Below are 10690 nucleotides of genomic sequence, written 5' to 3' on the forward strand. Positions count from 1 at the left end.
GGAGGGAAACAAAATGAGGGAAACACAGAGCTCCAGGTGTGGATGGAAATCATCCAGTGCCTGTAGCTGCACGTCTCATCCTGATGTGCAAAGAAGAGGCAACGCTCATTCAGAAGCCCAACACAAAATGCTCTGGCACTTCAAATGAAATCCAAAACAGACTGAACATATAAAGGAGGGCTTGTGTTTTTTTTTCTTCAGCTGAAAACTTTCCTTGCACCATAATCCAGAAGGATTTACTCTGATCAGATTTTGGAATTTTGTAGGGAGCTAGAAAGCACCTTGCAAAGGTGGTCGTAAGAGAATCTCGACCTATTCAGAGGGTGTGGAACAAATTGCTGAGCAAAGTATTCACAAGCACAGTGCCTTGTGGCATGGAAGAGTTGCATAACCAGGCATTAATTGTCTTTTGCCATCTGTTTCTTTTCCATAGTTATAGTCTGAGTAACCCACAAAGCTGATGGTATCTGCTAAAGATGAGGGTCAGAGAGGTCTGCTGACTGATGCCTGGACTGGATCCTGGAGCTCTGGATCTCTCTTCTGCCCCAGTTCCCAAAAAAGAACTACTGCCTCACAGCATCATTACAGAGAAGAACTAAATAGCAGCTAAGTGATTTATAATTAAGAGATTAAGTGTTCCTCTTTTTCCTTTTACTACCTGCTTCCTTATTCAGGGGACATCAGAACTCTGATTGAGCCTGACAGACCACTCGACCGTCATTTTAAGCAAGTCCCTTTAAACACAAGGACACCCTCTCTCCACACAAAGTCTTCATGGGTGCCTTGATTTAGTGCACTCTGAGGATACTCTTTATATCCACCTTGCAGCAACTTATGCCTAAAAAGAACAGGTAGGAAAAACTTACCTTGGAGTTTGGTGAGTTAAAGCGTACCACCGCAACATCTCCTTTGATGTCATAATTAACATGGGTCCTAGCTGGAGAGAAAGAAAGATGCATCATCACTCATGAAGTGTAGAATGGCTCTTTTTACCCAATACTAGACCTCAACAAAGCTTAATGGACCAGGACCAGGGGTTAGGAATGGGCATGGCCATAAGCCTTTAGCTGAATGTATTCTATATAACCCAGTGAACATGTAGCAACTTAAATTACACACGCAAACTTTATGGAACTGGGAAGTGAAAGGTTAGAAACCAGAAGAAGGAATAGTCCTACTGCACATGAACTGGCCAATCCTATACTTTACAGCTGTGCTTTATTTCCAGGGGATTATATTTGTTTTAATTTTCATAGCTGTTACACATTTCAGCCTATTCTCTAAAATGCACCCCCTATTCACACTTTCCCAGACCTAGAGATCCAGCACTCATGAGGGCAAGAAGAACCAAACTAGTTGCAAGATGAGGGGAATCTGAGAGGGATTGCTGACCTCAGTCTACATCCCACAACCATATGCACACTTATTGGTCCTCAAACATTCTGTACCCCTTTCCTGCATCCACTATTCTTACTACAAGTGTATGAAGAAAGTAGATTCTACCACATCTGACTGAATTAAATTAAAATTAAAGCCAAACTGAAAGGACATCAAGAGTAAGATGGAAGTACAGTCATGCACATTAGCCTGCACCAGCTAATTTATTTCAGTCAGCACGGAGTTCCAAATCCCTCCCCAATCAGACCCAAGAGTTTATACTTACATTGAAGGGGTGAAGAGGTACTGATGTTTCGGCAGGCATAACCTACAAGAGAAGGATTCCAGTTAACAGTAAGGGCTGCAAAAGTTTTTTCAGATTTTTTACATTATTATTTATACTTTGTCTTTCTCCCCAGTGGGGATCCAGAGGTCATACTTCTCACATTCATTGTATCCTCAGAACCACCCTATGAATTAGGTTGGGCTGGAGTATGTGATTGGCCACCCAGCAAGCTTCCATAGCAGAGTGTGGATTCAAACCTGGGTCTGCCAGATCTTAGTCGGACACTCTACACACTATACCCCACTGCTTCTATGATTTCTAAAAGCAACATTTAGGCACAGAAGTGAGGCACCCAAACACCAGGTTTTCTGCCATCCCCAAGTTACAGGCCTTCCAAAGCAGTAGCTGTCCCTTATAAAATTAACTTCTGTCTACTGCCAGTATTTCAGCTGAGGCTCTCCCTGATCACTTCGAATGGTGCTCAACCACAGCACAAGATCTGTACTAGTTAGCAAAAAAGAACAATTCCCACAGCAAGCCCTGAGCTTTCAGTTCCCCAAATACCTGACAGCAACATGACAAAGCAGGATGGATTAATTTAGTTAATCAATTTTACTTAATTATTTACATCCTGGGGGTTTTCTGCAATGGGAATCCAAACCAGCTTACAAGGGAAAAAAGGAACCGAACACACAACCATAATAGAAAGGGCAAGAAGGCTTCTGATTCCAAATACATGGCAGGATTTCCTCTCTCTGATAGCTGATCTTACAGCTGTAGGCTAAGAGTCAAAGGCCAAGAACCCTTTGACCCTTGCCCTTTGGCTTCTGCATCTAGGCAAACCCATGACTTAAGTGCCCATGGACAGAGGAAAAACAAACGCAACAACGACTTACTCGGTGTGCCAATATCTATTATTTAACAGCACAGAATGGCTTCTCCCAAAGTGAGGGTGCTGGTTTGAAAACACCAGTAATGCCTTCAAGATTCACAACACACAAACTGCCATCATTTGTTTTATTTTGCAACAACAGACTAACATGGCTACCCCTTTGAAAACACCAACCTTAGCTATAAGTAGTAAAAGCAGCCCCCAGTAACATCATGCCCAATACAATGTTTTAAATAATAAAAGTATTTCACAATGCATTCTATCAGACTGATGGAACTTTTGACTTTTTCTGAAGATTTCCATTTCCTCATGTACGTGTGACACAGAGTACTGGCTCACAAATATACTGGCCCCAATACATTTGTCAATCTTTATGCTGCCTCAGGGAGCCTAGTATGCTCAAACTGATACATGTTAGTTTCACCAGAGAACCACAACACTTCACCTTCCACTCTTAGACTTAAAAGTTTTAATTATTCAATTTTTACTTAATTATTTATATCCCGGGGTTTCCTCCCAATGGGAACCCAAACCAGCTTACAAATACATGCTTTAAATGCGCCAAGACACACAATAATAATACACCCCACATACAGAAAGGAGAAAGTTTCTGATTCTGAACAGAGAAGGGTTTCCTTTCTCTCTCTCTGCTAGTTGATCTTACAGCTTCTAGGCCAAGAGCCAAAAGCCAAGAACCCTTTGACCCTTACCCTTCGGTTTCTGCCTCTAGGCTCAACAATAACTTACTCAATTGGTGCTAGACAGTTAGCAGGGTCTTCCCCACTTCCTCCCTTGCCAGAGATGTTAGAAAAGTTCTGCTCATCCTTGTTCCCACTGAAAAGATCAGATGAGTTGTTCCCACTCCAAAACCCCTTCACAATATCAAACCAATAAAAATTGCTGGGTGTGTGTGTGCGGAATTAATACATCAGAAATAGTAGCCCTTTTAAAACAGGCTGCATATGTTCTTTACCTTGCCATGCTGAACTATACTATGAGAAACTGAGATTATCTACATAGTACACACATTGCAGGACAAAACAAAAACACTTCACTGCATTATCACCTGAGCACCTCAAAACTGTTAGAAGTTCTTCTGTCGCTTTAAACAACGGAAGGCAAGTAAGCCAGTTAATATTTGCCTAACCCAGGAGACTAACAGGTGCATATAAATGCCTGACGACAACTGCTCTTTTGGATATAGACTGCTTATCCTGTTGCCAACTGAAGAAACCCTGGATATAACTTCTGGCAGGAATGCTGGCAACATTAAGCAGAAGTCCACTGTAGCATCACATGCCGTGGAAATATAGTCCTATTTCAGTTCGTGATGTAAAGCACCATGCTATTCACGTTAACAAAGAAACATAGCTGTACAGTGTCCAGTGGGCTCATTCTCAAATGCAAAGCTGCAACATCACCAGCACAAACCTAAACTGATCAGTGTGCATTGTTTGTTTGTTTGTTTATTCTTTAGATTTATTAGCTGCCCTCCCCCGAACAGCTCAGGGTGGCGTACAACATAAATAATATTTAATATTTAATAATAATAAAATATGATCAATACGATAGCAAACAGCATTAAAACCTGTGAGAAAACAATATATTTAAACTCAATATAACTCAGATGGCGATCACCCCCTGCCCCCCCTGAGCCCACCGGAGGCCAGGTCGATGGAATAACATGAAACCCAAACAAAGTCCTGTCAGTGACATCTCTTCCTGACCAAACATTCCATCTAAGGCCCACAGGTGTCAAACTCGCGGCCCTCCAGATGTTATGGACTACAGTTCCCATCATCCCCTGCCAGCAGGCAGGGGATGATGGGAACTGTAGTCCATAACATCTGGAGGGCTGCAAGTTTGACACTATCAGCCTATGGAACTTATGAGCCCTTGATGCAGAGTGGTAAGCTGCAGTGCTACAGTCAAGCTTTGCTCACAACTGGAGTTCAATCCAGACGGAAGACAGTTTCAGGTAGCCAACTCAAGGTTGACTCAGCCTTTCATTTTCCCAAGGTTAGTAAAATGAATACCCAGCTTGCTGGGGGTAAGCGTAGAAGACTGGGGAAGGCAATGGCAAACCACCCCGTAAACACAGTCTGCCTAGTAAACGTTGGGATGTGATGTCACCTCATGGGTCAGTAATGAGCCGGTGCTTGCACAGGAAATTATCTTTTTTTTTATATGAAACTTGGAGCAATGAAAAATTGCCTTACTCATTTTATTGTATTAGCCCCTGCCCCTGGAAATCAGCAACAGTAAATCTCTTGGAACAAAGCATTCCCTTGGCATGTTACAGTGCTGTGCCTTTTCTAGACATAGGTTCCTGAAATTCTGAAACACAAGGCATGCCAATTTAAAACTCTGTAACTTGGCCTTCATTCAAATGCTGTTAACAAAATATGGAAGCAGCAAAGGCTAGCCTGGCCTAAAGAGAATAGCCACACAAATCAACGTGACAGCAAGGAAGACCATTTTAAGCAGCTGGCAAGTCAGGCTTCCCTAGAACGAAAGCACTTCACTTTATGAGTTAAGCACGTTCCCTGCTCACATGATCTGTGCCCAGAGCTGGAAGTGCGCTGTGCCCTTTGGCCCAAATTTCCACAGTAGACAGGAAAGTAGACCTTTCACCTACATTTCTGCATGCTCAGGCCCGCAGGCACTTTGGAGCCTGGACTGTACTTCCTGCCCGTTTAAATTCCACATGAGTTTCTTCTGGACAAAGCCAGACTCCCGATCTCTCCACAAGGGCCAGGGTTTGTACTTCTGAGAACACACAGCTCAGTGAGGCTTCCAAGGACATTTTCTTGCCCAGGCTTTCAAGCAAGTGTCACAAAATAGAGCCTTTAGCTCCTTGAATAACACAGCCAGCAATGCCCCACTTTTTATAAGCTAGATGCATCCAAGTGAATTGCAACATAGGGCTCATGGTGTGCCTAAATGGCAGAGAGCAGCCTTGTCTTGTTTTCTGAATTCCTACCATTGAACTGTGTGGCTCTTTATATGCTCAGATGTAGCAGGGAATATGAATGCACAGCAGCTTACAGGCAAGTCAGAACACAAGCTGTCCACGATTAATATCATTTCCTTGCTTGAATCAGATACCAAGACACGATCCTGTAAATTAGCTAAGAACCCATCTTTCCACCCACCCTCCCAACCTCTTTCTTGCACTGTTGGATTTCATGTTGATTTGCTCCTATCTGACTTAACTGGGATTTAAGACAGTTTGCAAACAAGTAGGAGGTGTTTCTTCTTACAGTTTTACGTTCACTATTTCGGGTTCACCCAACTTTGCCCATTTATCAATCGGTTGGGGCCACACCCAGTCTGAATGGATCGTTTGATCTTGACTGGATCCTATATTCATTTGTATTCTGCAATGTAGTGTCAAACACCTTGTTGGGAAGGACACATCTCTCTCTCAACTGAATGTGAGCTTTGACTCAAGATAAAACCCAAGATAAAAAGGGTTGTACCAGCATGCCACAGGCAAAATGCACCACCCTCTGCAATTTATCTTCAGTTTGCAGTTATCCAAAAGACTAGGAGGGAGCCCATGATGTTCAGGTGACTAATTTACACAGGAGTGGATTATATTGACAAATGACTCCCCTGAATAAAAGCAAGTTTGAAAAGGAATAGTAGTGGTTGTATTGTTTTTAAAAATGCCAACAGTTTAAATTCTGATCCACCACCAACACTAATGTTAAATTCAGCAGACAGCATACTATCATTTTTGAAAAAAAGACTAAAAGAAAGAAACCAGGCCCTCTAGCCAGAAGAAGAACTGTACATCCTTGACGACAACTACTTGTTCAAAAGAAAAATGCAGGAACCAAGAAGCACACAGCCTGTTTGGCGCATGAACTTTAGCCTCAGGGCCCCTCACAGTGTGGAGGAAATTATTGCTTATCTCCTTCTTGCAACATGTTGACTCAAGCCTGGAGGAACATCAGAAGCCTGAAACTGTCCCATGGCTAGAAAAAACTCATACACAGATTTCCTTTTAAGAAAAGGCTCCCACCACTCACACAGAGCCAGCGTGGCATAGTGGTTAAGAGAGGTAGTTCTAGACTGGGGAGCCAGGATTGTTTCCCCGCTCCTCCACATGAAGCCTGTTGGGTGACCTCGGGTCAGTCACAGATATCTCAGCCCACACAGAGGCAGGCAATGTCAAGCCACCCTGCAGATCAATACTGTCTTTAAATCCATACAATATTGTTCCAATAAAAATAATTTCCACATAAAAGCTTGAATTTGTTTAAATAAAAAACTTAAACTACACTTGATTTGCTTTTGTTTTCCCCTAATCAAATATTCCAGTTCAAATGTTTATCGCTACTGGGACATAACATTAACGTGATGTCCTTATATATAGTTGTATTATTTTGAATTATTTTAAATGTTTGAAGCGCTTTAATATTTTGTTTTCACATTCATCATCTTGGGGACTCAGAATTTGGTGGACATGTGACAAAGAAATATTTTAAATAAAATAAATAAGAATTTCAAGTAAGAGTACTCTCTAGGGGGGCTGGATAATTTCCCAAAAAGTTTTTCAATTCTAATTCTTCTGGAGACCCCACCCCAATATCCACTAAGTGGAATGGAGCCCAGCAAAGGCTCGTGAAAACTGTTTTTGCCATCTGCTCATGCCAAGATGAACAGGAGTGATAAACAGCGTTTTGGGCAACCCAAAGCAGTAGCCTCTCAAACACTGCCATCATTATCTTCTGGATGGTATTGAAAGAAGGTAAGAACCAGAAAAAGAAAATCTAGCTAAGACAGATGTAACAAAGGTAAAAATTGGGGACAAATGACAGGTTCAGAGTCTAGAAACGATGACTACTACTGGCAAAGAGGGATCCAGTGTGCACACCTGCAAGGATAAATATTTCTATTAGAATCAACACAATTTAATTTACAACCATTTGGCCAGCAGAACCTTCACACATCAAAAAATCATGCTACAGTTTCTAGACTGTAAGATACATGGCCACTTATCTTCTAGAGTCCCTGTCACAAGGAGAGTGAAATGAGGCTGCATTCTGCATTTTTAATTTACGAAATTAACTCCTACATTGTGGAACTGGTAACTCAAGGTGTAGCCAGCCGGGATTAAGCAACAAAGCCACGCTTTAGTAAATGTATCATTCAAAATGAAACTATAACCAAGATCTAAAAAACAAGTTGCTCAAGCATTATGACCCGGAGTTTGCTAACAACCCTTGAATCAGGGTTAGAAGCAGTAAAGCTGCAAAAGTGCATCACTGAAACAGAACAGCCAGTCAGAATACACAACAGTGGACAGAAGAGACGAGTGATTTGTCTCTATGTAAGGTGGCTTCATATCCTTGGTTCCAGTGCATCCACTATATATATTCCAAACCCCTGGGCATCAGCCAACATCAGTTTTGCACAAGCCCTGCACAGGAATAATCAAAGCTTTTAAAATGTGCAGATACTAGCAACAACAACAAAACACCCATTGAACATACTTGGTTTTAAGATGCAGCTCCCTATGAAAGCTTTTCCCATTCTCTTACAAAAATAAACAAATCCTTTCCAAACCTTCACACTCACTTTGCCTGTACAGTACTACTATTAGCACTGGGCACTCCTTACACAATACTAACTATTTCACTCCCTGAGACCCTCCTGTAAACCTTCAGCTCTTCAAGCTGTCAACAAATATTAGGAGTCCTCACTCTCACAATTACTGCTCATTACAGAATACAGAATACCTTAAAACACAGTTTTTTTAAAAGGTTGGGAAAATTCATAGACATCAAGTTTTTAGCCTCATAGCTACACAAAATCTCCACCTTCAGAAGTAGCATGTCTCTGAACACCATCTTCTGTGGGGCAGACGACATAGGATGCCTGTTGCATTCATTCCCACCTGTGGACTTTTCCAAGATGTCTGGACCAACCCGCTATTGGAAAAAGGAGGCGGGACCAGATGGGCCTTTGGAGCCTAATGCAGCGGTAGCGCAGTTCTTACTGTCTGTCCAGAATAGTTTAAAAGCATAGATGACTTTAGAAAGATTAGATAGATCCATGGTCTAGCAGCAGCTGTTATATGACTAAAGGGAAACTCTGTGTGTTCATATAATTTCTCAATCTTAATGTTGAGAGGCAAACAGAAGAGTGCTGTTTTAAACTGTTCTGTTGGATTATTTACTATGTTAGATTTCACCCCAGCATTCCGGCATAAAGCTGAGATCAGCATTCTCGTCCCCAGTCCTAGCCTAATAGCTTTAGTCAGTAGAACACCTTAAATCTTCTACAGAATTGCTATCAGACAATGCAATGACAGTCATTGCCTTAGATGGCTTTGAAAGGGATTAGACAAATTGGATGTAAAGATGTTGGGCAGCCCAAGCCAGATGCGGCAGGGGGAGCTCCACAGTGAACAGGGACAATTGGGGAAGGGGGTGCCATGTCATCTTCAAAGAGCTTTGGGTAATATGGAAAGAAGGGAAATTAAAAAACCTTCCTGTCACCAAATAGACTAAACAGGCGTACACCACACTTTTCAGCGGCATAGGTCTGCAGCCATGGAGGGGGGCATTCTGGGGCTGGAAGGCCAATGGAAGCTGACTAAAGTTGGCTCCATCCCTAGGAATACTCCCAGCCTGCCCCCTGCTGTGCCGGCATGCACTTGAATGCTAGTACATCTCTTGGGGGGCAGTTATTTCTGGGTGTGGCTGCCACAAAGATGTGGCACCCACACAATGCCCTCTTTGGTTTTCCCACTGGCGTAAGTACCTCTTAAGCCAGCAGGTAGGTAAATGTGCTGGCATAGTTCCCTGCCACTCTCACAGGTCAATTTGCCCCCTCCATCTGAAATGGGCCCTAAAGACAGTTATCAGTTGTTGTTGTTGTTGTTGTTGTTGTTGTTGTTGTTGTTGTTGTTGTTGTTGTTGTTGTTATTATTATTTATTGTATTTGTATACCGCCCTCCCCGAAGGCTCAGGGCGGTTTCCAACAAAATAAAAAGTTAAAACATCATATATATAAGTTAATTAAAATACATAAAATATTAGACTAGAGATGGCTTCAGCTATTCTATTCCCCCTTTTATGAACCCACGGGAGGCCAGATGTTTGCTTTTTGTTGCAGTTGATATCATCCCGGCTGGCCAAACGTTATGATACTTAAAGAGAGTCTCCAGTCAGAGATTTTGTGCCACTGAAGAAAGGGGCGGAAGTCACAAACTTGGTTCATCAGCTTTCTGAAAATACTTGGTGAACCACTTTGGAAAAATGGATGCTTTATGAGATGGCCTCTACTCTTTTCCACCAAAGGATGATAGTAGAATTGTACATTAATCCACCATATCCTGGACCTTCTTTGTACTAGAATGCTCTGCTTGGGTCCTACTGCCTACTTAGTTCTATCCCCAAGGCACAAGTACCCAAGTAGAGCATTCTAGAACAAAAAAAGTCCAGGATACAGAGATTAATATACAATTCGACAGTCACCTTTTGGTGGAAAAGAGGATAGATGATTTCCTGACCTCCCTGTCAACTCTAGAAACTGTATGGCTGAGAATTTCAGAAAGGTTAATCTGTAACAGCGAAATAAAACAAGGATCCAACCTACTCCTTAAAGGGTAGAGAGTTATTCTAGCTCAAGCTTTCATGAATCAAAGCTCACATGCAATAAGTTCGGACTCCAAAAGGCTTACGCCAGGGAGTAAGGGCCCTTGAAGTGCCCATCATATCCCTCAGTTCTGTATGAATGAGAGAAGATACTTTCGGAGGATAAAATAAAGGGGGCCTTTCTGGAAAAAGCGCTTTTGAAGGCAGGAACATGGGGAAAGCTTAAGCGGGGACATGCCTGCGAAAGAAAGGGAAAAGTGGTTTGGAGCAGAGCAGGAGACACAACTGGGGGCTCCCAGAGGAAAGGGTGCTGCCTGCCCCACCCCTCTCTTTCTCACACACCCCTCTCATCCCTTCCTTCTCCTCACCTGGGAGGCGACGCCGGGACGGACAATATTTAGTGGCGGCCGTGAAGCGCGTCAAGCTGCCGATGGCTCTGACAGCACCCGCCATCTTGGCCCAGAGGGGAGGTTGAGCGGACTGACAGAAGCGGAGGCGCCCCTGGCGAAGAGGTCGGCACGG

This window comes from Sphaerodactylus townsendi, linkage group LG01, assembly GCF_021028975.2.
Source record: "Sphaerodactylus townsendi isolate TG3544 linkage group LG01, MPM_Stown_v2.3, whole genome shotgun sequence".
Classification (NCBI taxonomy): Eukaryota; Metazoa; Chordata; class Lepidosauria; order Squamata; family Sphaerodactylidae; genus Sphaerodactylus; species Sphaerodactylus townsendi.